The sequence below is a fragment of the Protopterus annectens genome, chromosome 12.part0, assembly GCF_019279795.1.
Source record: "Protopterus annectens isolate FY-2018-M chromosome 12.part0, PAN1.0, whole genome shotgun sequence".
Lineage (NCBI taxonomy): Eukaryota > Metazoa > Chordata > Ceratodontiformes > Protopteridae > Protopterus > Protopterus annectens.
The window spans coordinates 98,273,920-98,288,162 of record NC_056746.1 but is presented as its reverse complement, the minus strand read 5'-3'; the positions used below and the strand labels follow the sequence as shown (position 1 = coordinate 98,288,162).

At 43.7% G+C, this 14,243-nt stretch overlaps 1 non-coding gene across 1 annotated transcript; it reads right to left on the bottom strand.

The window, feature by feature from the left end:
* Positions 1-13,119: 13,119 nt before the first annotated feature.
* Positions 13,120-13,226, bottom strand: LOC122817437. The gene has a single exon (XR_006367255.1). It is a non-coding gene; the product is annotated as a U6 spliceosomal RNA (small nuclear RNA).
* Positions 13,227-14,243: the final 1,017 nt, after the last annotated feature.

Genomic DNA, 14,243 nt, shown 5'->3' with positions numbered 1-14,243 from the left:
ATTATACTCCAAATCTAGAGCGGGCTTTGCCACTGCAGTCTTACAGGGCATCCTGGCTCCTCCTAGTTCCTCTTAGTGCCTACCACCCCTTTTTAGCTTTGGGATTCTATCCATCTGTTATGACTGCAGCTGTATGCACGATGAACATAGTACAGTTTTGTACCTACCATAAATGTAGATGTTCGAGTGCTAATACAGCTGCAGTCCAGGTTTCCCTCCCTCCTTCCCCTCTTGGGACAGGCCTAATGGCCAACACCCCCTCATACAACTTCATTGGGGTATTCTTTTATGGTGTATTTGCTTGCAACTACTGTTTTTTGATTATTTTGCATTGCATTATTACATAAATTTATGTTTTGCCTTCCTTCTGGGGGCACCTGACATCTGGGGCAAGAAAAACTGAAGAAAATGGCGTCGGCTGGTTCTCTTATACCTCTGTCGCACTGACGTCAGGGAAGAAGCGACGACATCCGACGCCGGACCTAGACTTTGGAATTCGGCCGACCGAGGACCCGCCTGACGGCAGGAGAACCCATCTGTTATGACTGCAGCTGTATTAGCACTTGAACATCTACATTTATGGTAGATACAAAACTGTACTTTCATGCACAGTAAAAAAAATGTTGTAAAAGTAGTCATTGAGCTTTTTAAAAATTTGAACTAAGATTGCAAGTCTAAGATGGACTTGTGGCTCAGATTTCGTAATTTTTTTTTCCTAGAGCGTGGAAGCTGTGGTCATTTTGCCAGAAGAAGATTATGGATTTGTAAGCCTAAACAACAAAGAACTTAATTTCATCACTGCTGGTAGCAAAGGTAGGTGCACTTGTTTAGAACAGCTATTTAAAGTTTACATATAAAGTTTTGCATGCATCTTTAAGTGAAGAACTGGTTTTGAATGAATTGTGACATTGGTGCAGATTGAAATTGTTTGAATTAATTTTTTTATTTTCATGCAGTGGTTATTCCTTCCTTCATTTTTTTTATTGAGCATTTGTCCACTTAATCCAAAGCAAGGTTTCAGGGGACACTCTTGCAGGAGCTTAAACAGACTCTGTCACTCTGCACACCCGTGGGCAGAGTGGCTGGTTCCCAATTCACCCAAGGCACATTTTTGGGATATGGTAGAAAACTGGAGTACCTACTGAAAACCCACATGGACGCAGGTAGGGTCTGCATACTTTGTACAGATTGCACCCTTGCCAGGAAATGAACTGGAGCACCAGAAACAATGAGGCAACAGTGTTAACCACTTCATGTTAAGTTGTCAATCTCGCCTTCATTCTTGCTTGATGGGTTCGGAGCCGATCCTCAGCTCCGACTCGGCACTTGCTAAGCTCGAGAGTCACTTTTACCAGCTCGAGGCAGCCCCATATCCCATGATGCAAGGCGGTAAGTACCCAGATCTCGTTTACCGCTTCGCTGATGAGGTCCTCCTTTTACCAGCTCCTGGTAAGTAATTCATACACTAATACTTTTGCCCCTTTTTCAGTTTAAAGTTATATTTATAGTTAAAATTAGTAGTTCTAGACTAGTTTTAGTCCTTTCCTGACTAAATTTCCCTCTCTTCTAAAACTTTTCAGTCAGGCCTTCTCCCATCCCATCCCCCCCTTTGTTAGGGTGTGTGTGTGATTGTGCGACAATATTTTATTTTTTCCCTTTTGGGATTGTAAAATTCTTGGACAGGTGTTGTGTGTGTGTGTGTTACAACATGTCTAAGGAAAGGGTCTCAGGCTTTAAGAAGTGTGACTCGTGCTGTCAGAAAATGTCTCTGACAGACGGTCACACTTCTTGCCTATACTGCCTGGGACCTCTCCACCTGCAGGACTCCTGTGCGATTTGTCATTCTTTTAGCCAGAGAGTCCTGCAGGAAAGGAGAAATAAGCTCATTTTGAGGGGGCCTTCTTAAGCCGGAGGGCTCTCCGGCTAAGTCGGCTCAATCTAAGTCTTCCAAGGCCCAGGCTTCTGTGTCCAAGCCTGCGGCCTCAGCTCCGACTCTTTCAGAGTCGAGATCGGCTCCGGCTGGAGCCGATTCTGGTTTACACAAACCTTCTGGTTCGACCACTTCGGTGTCGGCTCCGATCGGTTCCGATCACCATGTGACTCAGGGTGTCGGCGCCGATCGGCTCCGACACACTTACCTTTAAGTCTGTATCGGCTCCGGCTGGAGCCAATGCATCGAGACTATCTGTCGGTGCCGAGAAGTTGTCGGCTCCGACAGCTTCTATAGTTTCATCGGCTCCGATGGTTCCATCGAGGAAGAGGTCTAGGTCCCCTTCCTTGGAGCCGATACTCTCGGCTCCGGCTTCTCCTCTCCTCTCGGAATGGAGCCATTGGAGCCGATCTTCAAGGTCATCCAGGCTTTCTGACCATGATTTAGAGAGAGTGGTCAGCAGATTATTAAAATCACAGGCACTGGCCCAAATGCTACATAGTCCGTCTCAACAGACGACTATTAGTCCACACCCCATTGCAGTTCCTCCTTCAACTCTACCCCAGAGTTTGGAGTTGGAGTCTTCGGGAATAGTTTCTGCTATGGCTGAGGGACAGATACCCCCTTCTGCTCCTTCAGCCTCTACTCATCTCCTCTTCGAGACCTTCCTTAGAGGGATTCAGTGGTCGGGCTTCCCTGGTCTCCTCCGAGGGGGTGAGTGGCATCGGACCTTTGTCCGACCCCACTCTTCCCCTTGGGGCCTCGGCCTTGGTGAGCTCGGCTCCGACATCTGCCTCGGAGCCTTCCCTTTCGGTGGGTCCTGGAGTTCCTGGTTCTTCGGCAACGGGTTCTCTCGGACCTCCCTGGGAGGGGAGCCTTCGAGGTGATGAAGAGTGTGCTGGCCACTGGACTCAGCCAGCAGTCTGTTCCCTTAGCTCCTCCCTCTATGGTGCCTGTCGACATCTCTGCCACTTCTCTTGCTCCCGGACCCAGAGATCCTCCGCCTCAGGTTTCCCCACTGGGAAGAACCCCCTCTTCCGAGGATTCTCCTGATTTGTCAGGAGATCCTCCACGAAAGAGGACCTGTAAGAGGAAACACGTAGACTCCCCGAGTCTATCACTTCAGATACTGAGTTAGATGAGTCAGAGAGATCCCCAAGATCCTCTCTGAGGCTGTCTCCTTCTCAGACATCCTAGAACTCCTTAGACAGAGGGGAAACTGGCCCACCAATAATCCCTCTGAGGATGAGTCAGTATACCTGGAGGCGTTTGGATCTCGGCCCTCCACCTCCTGGGTGTCTCCGCCTTTCGACCCCCTTATGCAGGTTATTGCTCGAAAGGCGTGGGCTGCTCCTGACTCTGTAGAGCCAGTCCCTAGGAGGCCTTCTAAATTTATTACTGCCCCGTCGGACAAGCAATTCCTCACAAATGTGTCCCGCTGATGCCATGGTGGTGGCTGCCACTAAGAAGGAACTTGCAGATCCTTCTGTACCTGTCCATCCTCCTAATAAGGACTCTAGGACCATGGATAGATATGGTAAGCGGACGTTCTCTTCAGCGACCTTTGCTATGCGTTCGCTGAACTACCTATGTCACTTCACCAGACTCCAGAGGGATATCCTTAAGGAGCTAGGTGAAGTAGTACAGGATCCTACAGCTGCAGGGGCTCAAGAAAAAATTGCTTTGCAGCTAGGAACCCTTAATTCTATTGCTAACTCCTCCATGCGACTGATATCATATGCTGCTGATGGAGTGAGTAGGGCCGCAGGTACAGGTGTGGCTCTTAGACACCAAGCCTGGATGCGGCTCTGTAATTTTGCAGATCCCTTTAAGGCGTCCTTCACAAACTCTCCCTTTGATGGGTCAGCTTTGTTTGGCCCTCAAGTGAAGGAAACGTTGACCAGGTGTGAGCAGGACGGCAAAACTCTTTCTGCCATAGGAGTCCGTTTTTCCACCCCTTCTAGACCTTTACCCCAAAGGACAGAAGGGTGGCAAGATGTGGTTCCGCAAATCCCAAGGAGTCACGCCGGATTCACGTGGTCAGTTTACCCCTAGAGGCAGAGGGGGTAACAACAACAGATGCCGCTCTAGAGGCAGAGGGGGTCCACAAAACCAGGGAAGCAGAGAGCCTCTCTCTGACAAGCCCTTTCAGCATCCCTGAGATGTTGCCCGGCTGTCCGTCCTTGGAGGCAGTCGGAGGAAGACTATCGCTGTACCCAGAAGCCTGGCGTTCCCTCACTCAAGACAGATGGGTACAGTCGATCATATCCGAGGGTTACAAAATTCCTTTCGAGGAAAGTCCCTTCTATCACTCAAATTCCCTTCCAGATGTACCACCGGTCTAAGGGAAATTGCAGAGTTAGAAGTCTTAAAACTACTGCAAAAGAGCCATTCAGCCAGTTACAACAGATCATTCAGAGCCCGAATCTACTCAAGGTTCTTTTTGGTCCCCAAAAAGATGGGAGACTGGAGACCAATATTGGATCTCAGCAGACTCAACAAGTCTGTGAGGAAGACAAGATTCTGAATGGTCACTCTTCAGTCAATTCTGCTCTTCTTACAGAAGGACAACTGGATGTGCTCAATAGATCTTCAGGATGTGTACTATCACATAAAAATTCACAGACGCTCCAGGAGATTTCTCCGCTTTCGGCTGGGGTCCAGTCATTTCCAGTTCAGAGCCCTGCCCTTTGGTCTCACTACAGCCCCCAGAGTGTTCACCAAATGTATGGCAGTGGTCACGGCTCACCTGAGAAGTCAAGGATTCCAGGTGTTTCTGTATCTCGACGACTGGCTCCTTTCAGCCACCACCAGGCATCAGCTTGTTCAAGCCAGGGATTACACAATAAATCTTTGTTCTCAATTGGGCATCTCGATCAACTCCGAAAAATCATCCTTGTTGGCCCTGCCAGTCTATTACTTTCATAGGCGCAAACTTAAACACTGTTCGGATGTCAGCTACTCTTACAGCTCTAAGAATTTCAGACATTCAAAGTCACGTCAGGATCATTCTAGCCAACAAGAAGGTACAGGCCAGAATGGTTCTAAAGGTATTAGGCCTCATGGCTGCGGCCATTACTCTTCTTCCCCTGGCTCGCTGCTACATGCGCCTTTTTCAATGGATGTTGTTCACTCAGTGGTCTTACCAACAACTTCCAATGCGTCACCAAATTCTGGTGACACAGATTTGCAAGAATCATCTTGCTTGGTGGATCACTTCTCCCCAGATTCACCAAGGCAGACACTTTGTACCCCCATCCCCCGTAGCCACTGTCACCACGGATGCCTCCCTGATCGGGTGGGGGGGTCATTATCAGGGCAGGATGGTTCATGGGACGTGGCAACCTTTCGAATACCACCTGCACATAAATGTCCTAGAGATGAGAGCAGTGCTTTTAACATTGCAAGCCCTCAACGACTTTCTTCCCGTAGGGACAATTGCAGTCCACACAGACAACATGTCTGTAGTTTGGTATATCAACAAACAGGGCGGAACCAAGTCCTACCCCTTGTGTCGAGAAGCGCTCAGACTTTGGCAATGGGCGATCACCTCTCATCGGTTTCTGGTAGCAACTCCCTGGGAAAACCAACATTTTAGCGGACAGATTGAGCAGAGCTATTCTCATGCCTCTCGAGTGGTCTCTCAAGCAATCTATAGTGGAAGAGATTTTTCTGGGATGGGGTCGCCCATGTTGCGATCTTTTTGCTACTCCCCAAAACAGCAAATGCCCAGACTTCTTTTCTCTCTTCCCACTGCCAGGCCATCCCCCCAGAGACGCTCTGACCCAGGATTGGCCCCAGGGACTTCTTTATGCCTTTCCTCCTTTTCCTCTGATCCCTCAAGTTATCCAGAAAGCAACCGTTTTGAGAGCCAAATTGATTCTCATTGCTCCTTATTGGCCTCGACAAATTTGGTTTCCGTTCCTCCATCGTCACCTTTTGGTGCAGCCGTGGCATCTGGACCCAGTGCCAGATCTTCTGATTCACCAATCCGGTCAGCTGCACCGGTCTATCCCTTCTCTCAGCCTGACAGCATGGTTGCTCCTCTTCCTTCCTTAGCCAGGCTTCCTATGATCTCTAACCCTGTTAGAGACATCCTAGTAGCTTCCTTAAAATCCTCTACCAGGAGGATTTATACAAGCAAATGGAAACGTTTCTCTTATTGGGCTAAAGCCAAGAATATTGATCCCTTCACTGCTCCAGTTCAAGCAGTTTTGGATTTCTTAGCGGAGATTTTTCATGCGGGCTCCTCTTCTTCCACAGTTAGAGTTCAGTTGGCTGCTATCTCGAACTTTCATGTCGGGTTCGCAGATCACAACATTATGTCCCACAGGCTTTGTAGAGCCTTCTTGAAAGGAATTTTCCTCCTGAAGCCTCCAGTCAGGAGTCCTCCTCCTCAATGGGACCTAAATTTAGTGCTGACATCCTTGATTCTTGCCGGCTTCGAGCCAGCTGTTTCTTTTTCCCTGAAATTTCTTTCATGGAAAACTTTATTCCTGGTAGCTATTGCATCGGCTAGGAGGGTGTCTGAACTTCATGCTTTATCTGTTCGCCCCCCCTATTTGGTCTTCCACAAAGACAGAGTATCATTGAGAACTAACCCGACCTTTTTACCTAAGGTCGCCTCAAAGACTAATTTGAATCAAGCCATTGATCTCCTGTATTTTTTCCAAACTATTCAAACAGATCGAACAAAACTACATTATCTTGATGTCCACCGCCAACTCAGATATTATTTGGACAGGACAAAACAATTCAGGAAATCCAATCAACTCTTTGTTTCCTATGCTGATAACAAGAAAGGCCTTCCTGTCTCAAAAGTGACCTTGTCTAGATGGCTTTCTTCTGTCATCTCTGAAATTTATCAGCTCAGGGGAAAACAGCTGTGCTCAAAACCTAAAGCACATTCAACCAGAAGCTTAGCTACTTCTACAGCCTTTCAAGCTAGACTTCCTTTAGACACTATTTGTGCAGCGGCCACTTGGGCCACTCCTCATACTTTTGTATCCCATTACAAATTGGATTTGGCCTCCAGGGACAGAGCCAGTTTTGGCTCTACAGTCCTCAAGAGTCTGTTCCATTGAGCCACCCAGGATAGAGGTGCTAGGACGCGGTCCCATCAAGCAAGAATGAAGGCGAGATTGACAACTTAACATTGAGAAGTTATGTACCTACCATAACGTTCCATGTTAGTTGTCTTCTCTCGCCTTCTTTCTTCACCCTCCTTCCCCCAGGCCTGGACAGACCTTCTCTACAAAGAATGATAGTTCTGAAGACCATACAGAGCTGGTCCTTCTACCATCCTGCAGGTTTTCTCTTCTTCTTTCTTCCTTTGGGAAGTTTTATGCTAGGTGCTATTGCCCTTTGTCATCAAACGAGATCTGGGTACTTACCGCCTTGCATCATGGGATATGGGGCTGCCTCGAGCTGGTAAAAGTGACTCTCGAGCTTAGCAAGTGCCGAGTCGGAGCCGAGGATCAGCTCCGAGCCCATCAAGCAAGAAAGAAGGCGAGAGAAGACAACTAACATGGAACGTTATGGTAGGTACATAACTTCTCATTTTTAAACATTTTACATTAATTGTGAGTCAAGGATTTAAAAAAATAAATGCTTGGCAACAAGTGATAAACAGCTAAACAAGGCAAGACCAGACTCTGCTAAGCTTACGGTACATTTCATAGTATCCCATCTTGGGCTTGGAACATTCAAGTCCATTTTTTTTTCGGGCACTCAGTCTCTGTAAACTTGCTGAAGCGGATCCTGACATTTCAAATAGTTGCCCGTATTTCCTTTTTTATTTTAGTAAGAAGTTTTAACTTGTATAATGGTTCAACATCACTGTACTTTTTAGATTTGACTGAAAAGAGCATGTAACCATGGGGTTTAAAATAATAGTGAATTTGTACTCGTATCTCTGGGAGTATCACCAAGCCACCATGTTCTGTGAGAGTATTTTGTTGTTGTTAGTGAATAAATGTTATCTAGCAGTTAGAATTCTTGACTTTCATCCGAGTGGCCCAGGTTTAACTCCCAGTGCAGGAATAGGCCACTCTTCAAGGTTGGAAATTTGCTTAATGGTTGAAGTGTTTACCTCACATGCACAAGTTACAGAGTTTAATTCTTACCTTTGGTTATTGTCTAAGGTTGGGATTTGGTATAATGATTAGATGTTTACTTCACAAACAAAAAGGTACAGGGTTTGATTTTCACCAAGGAAAAATTGACTAGGCTTTAAATGGTTCACAAGGGTAGCTAGTGTAGTGCTTGCCTGTAAACCCAATAGAGGTGATCTGGCTCACAGGTCACCTCTCTATGGTACAACACCCCTTCTACCTTTTTAGAATGTTTCCGTTATTTGCAATTTTAATAAAGCTTATTATGTTTCAAAAATTTGAAAGTATATTGATCAAAGTTTTCATTGTGCTGAAGTATCCTAGTCTTCTGTCCATCTGGTAGGAAGGATGTATTTGTGGAGTTTCTTATGAGCTCAGTGGAGGAATTACCAGAATATGTTGGTGCTAAAGAAGTCCTGGAACATGGGTCTAATCATAGCCGGTTTTAGGCACCAGCGAACCCTGCGGTCGCTGGGGGCCCCCCAGTCCTAGGGGGCCCCCTACCACAGCAAGTTATCTTATCTTGATATTTTGTAACATGTCTGTCAAACCAACAAAAGCTAGTACAGCAATCTTGTATACTTAATAAAGCAGGTAATAACAATAACTCGTATTTATCTCCTTCACAATTCAAACATCTTTAGTTGTAGTAACAGTATTTTGTCAGGTAACAAGCTTTACAATTTCATTAAATATTTTACCAATGATATAATGATCCAGCCGAGTTAAGCCCAGTTGGTGGACATCCTCTTCACTAAAATTAACAACATAGCCAGTTTTAGGTACCTGCAATAACTGTGGCTGGAGGGGCCTTAATTATCAATGACTGTGTGGGGCCCCACAAAACCGCTGTTGGTCGGGGAAAATGAGGAGAAAAAATTTATTAAGTTTTGATTATACTCTTTAACCTGAACAGGACTGTGATATGACCCTGTTAGGACAAAGCTGTAATGAACATAAGCAAAGTAAGCACTACAGAGATCAGCAGCCCAGGGTGACTGATCTCATTGCAAACTGTGGAGTTTAAGAAGAGCTGATGCTTCTAATCTTCAGAAATGGTTTCTCTTTCAAGGTTTTTATACATACTGGCAGAACAACTGATACTATAACTTTCAACATCTTTGCTGAAGAATTCTGTTCAGTGATAAAAATAATAGCATAATGAATGTGTCTTTCAGCTTTTCCCAGTTAGGGGTCGCTACAGTGGAACTCTGGTCCGCTAATAATTGGCAGTAGAGTTTTACGTGCTGGCTTGCCGGGCCTAACGCACAACCTTCAATGAAGGCGCCTTCACGCATGTCGCCACACAGAAGACGCTCTAACTGAGAATCAAATGGGCAACGTCTAACTGTGAGGTGACAGCGCTACCGCAGCACCAAATAATAGCATAATAAAGTCTCAAAATGAGGAACACATTTTATATATTACTCTAATTCATTTAAAAAGTTACTATAATAACACATTTTGCATCAACATGCATTTTTAGACAATAAGTATAAAACTCTGATGACTGGATTTATTGTGACAGAGCAAAATTATGACACAAAATCAGGAATATCTGTGAAATCAGGGATAGTGATAGGTATTAATTTACTCCTCACCGAGGTAAATAAAAGTGACTTATCCCTGTTGCTGTTTGATGACTGCTAAACGCAGTCACTGATCTTGTGTAGTAGTGCTAGTGTTGTACAATGTACTTGCTGAAATAAGTACAAAATTAGCATTGCTGTGCGTGTGTGTGTGTGTGTGTGTGTGTGTGTGTGTGTGTGTGTGTGTGTGTGTGTGTGTGTGTGTGTGTGTGTGTGTGTGTGTGTAAAAAATATCACAGATTTTTATCAATGCACATATCCAATAATGCCGAAACACACACATTATTCTTCAGGGTATCAATAAAAATGTAGCTAACAAGTGATTATATTTCAAAAGTGAGGCATAAAATATATCACAGAGCATTCAGACACTTAGATCTTCTAGGAATCTGGTGGCCCCCACTCCCTAAACTGCATAAATGGATACAGGAGGCTCACTTAATCATCCTTGACTGTGGGGACCCCAAAAAGCTGTTTTGGTTGAGGAAAAAATGAGAAAAAATGGTTTCATTTTCTGATTGCACTGTTTAGCCTGAATGGAGTTATTATATGACCCTGTTAGGATAAAACTGATAATAGCCTTTGTCCTCAACCACAAACATTCTAAAACATCCTTGCTCAGATGTTTGTGAACAGAAATTTACCGTAGGTTATGAGGGTGCTGGGGATTGTGTAGTTATCATTTCCTTTACTTTTCTAACAGACCTCAGAGGTATACAAAGAAGGTTACTTTAGCTCCTGTAGGGGCAGTGTACTGCCTGGTAGCAGCAAAGTAGAATACATTATTGCAATCATTATTTATTTTCACTTTCCTCACAATCAAACATCAGGCACATATACAGCTGGTTGCCTTTGGGGTTAGGATCGAAGAGTAAGTAGGCATGCTATGTATATGTATGTCAGAAGTCACTTGAAATATATGACTGTGGCCATTTGAATCTCTGCTTTCATCCCAATCTAACACTAGAGGGTTGCATAGGCAGTAACTGTCTTTTTGGGAGGATTAGGGAGGCAGGCAGTATTCCCGTACATGATCTGTGTATCCTCACAACAATTGACTTGTTAATTTATTTTGAGCTACTATTTTTGTCAGCTTTGAATTTTAAGCCTTGGATACAACTTGTCTTCATTGAAAGAAAAAAATAAGACTGAAATTCTTTTTTCTTACTCACAATTTTTGTTTAGGCCACTTTTGGATTAAAAGGTTGGGAAATGCTCTAGCTTCTGGGGGCACTGGCTTAACTGAGTTATTTCCTAAATGGTTATTGCTCAAGAAAGTATATTGAAAAGACGGAAGGAAAACTAAAGCTGAACAACAATATTGAATTTCTTTCCTTGATCATCATTTCTGTTCAAGCCATCATTGGGTAAAAAATAAATAAACTTAAAAAGCACTTTAGAGCATATATAAAGTTATGCCTTCATGAAAAAGCTGAAGAAAAAAGGTAAAATGTGAGAAATGGAAGAAAAAAAAGTATTGTGCATAAGTGGGAAGCCCAACATGGGGGAAACAGAGGGGAAACTCTGGAGGGTGTGTTTTTTTTTTTTGGCGGGGGCTGAAACAGTAAGCAGTGCCTAGGGTTCCATTGCACATTAGTTCTCCCCTGTACATAGAGTTGTTGTAATGTATCATTGTTACACCTAAATGCCAGTAACTGTAAAATATCCCTTTGTGAGATGGGCCAACACAGTGTGGTATGTATGCCTGTTGTAATAAGATCATTGTAGCTACAGGTCAGTCTGTGTGTACTACTCCTAAAAGCCTGCAGCATGAACTAAAAAGATGGATAGAAGTGGTGGCAGTGACAGGGTGATACTTAGACTGAAAGTGCCCAGGGGGCCCCCAACTTGACATTTGCTGGGGGCCCCCAAAATGCTTACACCGGCCCTGGGTCTAATTTATATTTTATTCCTTTTAATTCAACTTTCTCTTGTTTTAAAGTTACAGCTCCAGATTGAAAGCTGTCATCTGGGATGGAAGTAAAAATTTTAAGCATGAAACCTGCTTGTAGTTGGATCGTCACTTAAGAGAGTTTTTTTTAGTATGTCCTGGTTCTTCTTTAACCCGTGGATTAGATACCATATTCTCTGTTTCCTTGACCATTGATATTTCTTGGATAATTGATGTATTAGTTGTTCTAGAGTCCTTAGTCGCTGCATGTAATGAAGGTCTCTGCAAGGCTGATATGGATTTCAGCAGTTTGCATGCACCGTTTTTCTTCCATAGTAATTACTTACAACTTCTTATGTACTTGTGGGGAATGGAAAATATCCATTGTTGGAAGAAACATCCAGTTTCAGCTGATACTTTTTAAAAACATAGCTGGCAAATGACAAAAGAAACCGTGTTTTGATTAGAGCTGTTGCATCATTAAGGCATGCAATTGCTCCGTGTATGGCTCATTTTGTAGAATTCTGACTAGATAATTGAAATTGAACCTTGCTGCTAGAATTTTGGGAAGAGTTTGCCCTGTTTTCCTGTTGGGAAGTTTGAAACAGTCCACTAAAAATCTATTGTCCCATCTGTGATTGTTTTAATAAAAAGCTATTTAAAAGTGAAAAGTCATGTCTAGTCCAAATTCATGCTTCCAGAAAACGCTGAGGTCATGGGAACTGTGCAGTCTGTAAGTACAGATCTCTTTATTTTGATTGCTGCCCCACTTAGTGCCTTCTTGGATATGATTCCATCAGAACATACGTATATATTTTTTTAAAATCTTGGAATAGTTTATTTTCCTAGTACTCTCAAATAAGTGGCAATTTATCATTTTTTTAAGGAAAACTCCTACCTTTTTGTAATGGGTGGTTGCTGATTAAAACTGTTACAGCTTTGCAGTGTGTTATAAAGCAGTCTACACAGACTTTAGATAAGACTACAGTACTGCTGGGGCTTCAGTGAATGTGACAGTGTCTTGGTAATGAAAGACTGTGGAACATAATGTGCTGGGCTTAAAATCAACATTTGCTGCTGTCATTTCTGATGTGGTGCTCCGAGTGGATACTTCTCTCCTTAGTCACTCCCCATGGAAGAAAAAAATAAATAAATCGGTTTGAATAGCAAAACCCTGACTTGTCCTTCAGACTGAGCACAAGAAAGCCACTATACCTTTCTTGAAAGAAGAATGCAAGGGGCTGTAAAAGAGGGTTATTGTGTGGTGATAGACATTCTAGTGCTCTAGTGTTGGTCGCATGGAAAATATTAGTATGGATAACAGTGTTCCTAAGCATCCCGTGGCACAATTGATAGCACTGGAGATGCCTTGTGCTTCCTTACAGCTTACTGTAGCAGAAATGCAGAAAGTTAACAGAAAGCCTGTTGAATTTATGGCTAAGACCATGGTCAGGAACTCTAATAGGTTCATAGATTAGTGCTAGGTAACTGCCTTTGTGAGCCATTTTAAGCCTAGCCAATTATCCCTTGTGAGACTCAAACCCTGCACCTTGTGTTTGTAAGACAAACACCTTAACCATTAGGCCACCCTCCCAATCAAATATGGAACGCTTCACAAATTTGCGTGTCATCCTTGCGCAGGGGCCATGCTAATCTTCTCTGTATCGTTCCAATTTTAGTATATGTGCTGCCAAAGCAAGCACAAACATTACAAGCCTAGCCAATAACTGGAGGTCAGAATCAAACTCTGTACCTTGTGCAGGTGAGGAAAGCATCTTAACCATTATTCCATCCTCCCCCCTCAATATACATCTTTAATCTGTAAAGTTCTTTCCAGTAGTGAGAATCAAACCTTGCACCTTGTGGTTGAAAGGCATACACCTTAACCACTGTACCACTTGGCCTTTCAGTACTTTCATAGCACTGCAAGGCCTTTGCTAGAGCAAGAAAATAAGCCATAGAAGGAGCGAGTAGCAGACTTGGGAGCCAAGGTCTGACATCTGCTTGAAGTATAATTCAACCAGGAGAATCAGAACTGTATGAAAAACGTATGTGTTATTGAAGTGCTGGAGAAATCTGAGGCACAGAAATGTTCAGTCTATGAAGGAGCATAGCAGTTCGAACTGATAGCCCCTTTCACGCCAGGTGGAAGTGCTACTCTAAATAACCCAAGACATATTTTAGTTTGCTTAAAATCATTTCCCTGAAGGAGTAGATTCTGAAACTTGTTTGGAAATCTAGAAAATTTACATAGTGGGTTAGCAAGTTGTATTGAAATAGACTGCTCTATCACCATATGACACAGAAGAGCGGAGTTCCAGACTGCCATTAAAGAATGTATGCTTTATTCTGCTCTACCATGCCCATTACAATCACATTCTTCTTCCTACTGGACCAGAAGTGGTCACAGAATCACAAGTAGCCTTGTCCTTTTTTGCAAAGGTTAGCTCCAAAGATCAGTGAATGAGAACTGCATCCTTTTAAATGTAGCCTGAAGAACCAGGGTTATAGAAGAAGAGCCATGGTTTTAGAGTCATTCCTGATTTTCAAACAATGTCTTGATGAGCAAAAAAAAGCTCCTTTGGCAGTTGGTAAATCTATACAAACTCTTAATAGCTGCCATTAGGGACTTGGTATACAGTGCATTAATTCTCTTAATGTTTTCTGCATGTGTGCATAGATAACTGGTTGTGTTCAGTTGTCGGGGTTTATTTTGCCTT